The following is a 1,333-nucleotide window of genomic DNA, read 5'->3' as shown; positions in this document are numbered from 1 at the left end:
AAAAAAAAAAAGGTATTTGGGAGCACTGGGTGGCAGGGTCGGTTGGGCAGTTGGGTGTCTGTCTGACTCTTGGTTTTGGCTCAAGTCGTGATCTCATAGGCTGTGGGTTCGAGCTTCGTGTCAGGTTCTGCACTCGGCACCGAGTCTGCTGATCCCTCTCCCTCTGCCCCTCCCCACCCATCCCACCCCACTCCACCCCATCCCACCCCCTCCATTCATGCTCACACTGTCTCTCTCTCTCAAATAAATAATCTTTTTAAAAAAATTCTAAGGGGGTTAGTACTCAATAGTGGTTTCAAAAACTTAAATGAAAATTTACCACCAATTTAAGAAAAACACCAACCTGCCCAAAGTAAACCTGAAAAGAGAAACCAAATCCTGGACTCTCCACCCCCTGGCCTTCCTTCTGGCCACAATTTCTTTCCATCAATAATCAAAACAGCATCCTCCAGGAGCAGGGTCTAAGGTGGGAACCGACTGGCCGTTTCTGTAGCTAGTGTCTCCCTGCAGGGGAGATAGATAGATAGATAGATAGATAGATAGATAGATAGATAGATAGAAGACAATGCCTGGAAGCTTCTATTTTGTAGTTGTTGTCCATCATGATAATCCAGTTTCTGAAAGGGAGTCTTTGAAAGCAGAGTCCGAAGATGGTCATCGTCGTCTGAACCAGTTCATAGCTCTTGACCTCGTAGATGAGAATCTGTGGCTTGTCTGATGACATGTACTTGAAAACCATGGACAAGGTCAATGAGTGGCTTGTTTCAGCCTTGGTTACTGCAGGTCATGTGGGATTTATTAGGCTCCATGACATAAGGGAAGACCTTCTTTACTGATACCTATGATTTATACATAAAGTTTGCAATGAATTGATTTTATGAACCCAACTCTCCTACGTGATCAAGTGCATTTAACAGAAAAGTTCAGTTTCTTGGGAAGAAATACCTTTTAGGTTGAATGCAGAAAAATCTGGAAATAAACAATGTCACTACCATGGGGTATTCTTAGGAATGAGTACATTGTAAGTAGCTTGATTAAATAGCCTGGAAAGGTGAAGGAAAGAGAGAAGGAAGGAAGGAAAGGAGGGAGGGAGGAAGGGAGGAAGGGAGGGAGGGAGAGAGGAAGGGGAAGGGAGGGAGAGAGGAAGGCGAAGGAAGGGAGGGAGGGAGGAAGGGGAAGGAAGGAAGGAAGGAAGGGAGGGAGGTAGGTAGGAAGGAAAGGAAAGGAAAGGAAGGACTATAAGGAAGGCAGGAAGGGAATGAGGGAGGGAGGGAGGAAGTAAGGGAGGGAGGGAGAAGGGAGGAAGGAAAGGACGGAGGGAGGGAGGACTATC

At 46.2% G+C, this 1,333-nt stretch overlaps 1 pseudogene; it reads left to right on the top strand.

Moving 5' to 3' along the window:
• The first annotated feature begins 565 nt into the window (after nt 1-565).
• LOC112922791 (trafficking protein particle complex subunit 2-like) lies at nt 566-957 on the top strand (annotated as a pseudogene).
• Nucleotides 958-1,333: the final 376 nt, after the last annotated feature.

Source organism: Vulpes vulpes, chromosome 16 (assembly GCF_048418805.1).
Source record: "Vulpes vulpes isolate BD-2025 chromosome 16, VulVul3, whole genome shotgun sequence".
Classification (NCBI taxonomy): Eukaryota; Metazoa; Chordata; class Mammalia; order Carnivora; family Canidae; genus Vulpes; species Vulpes vulpes.
This window is presented reverse-complemented; position numbering and strand designations above follow the sequence as displayed.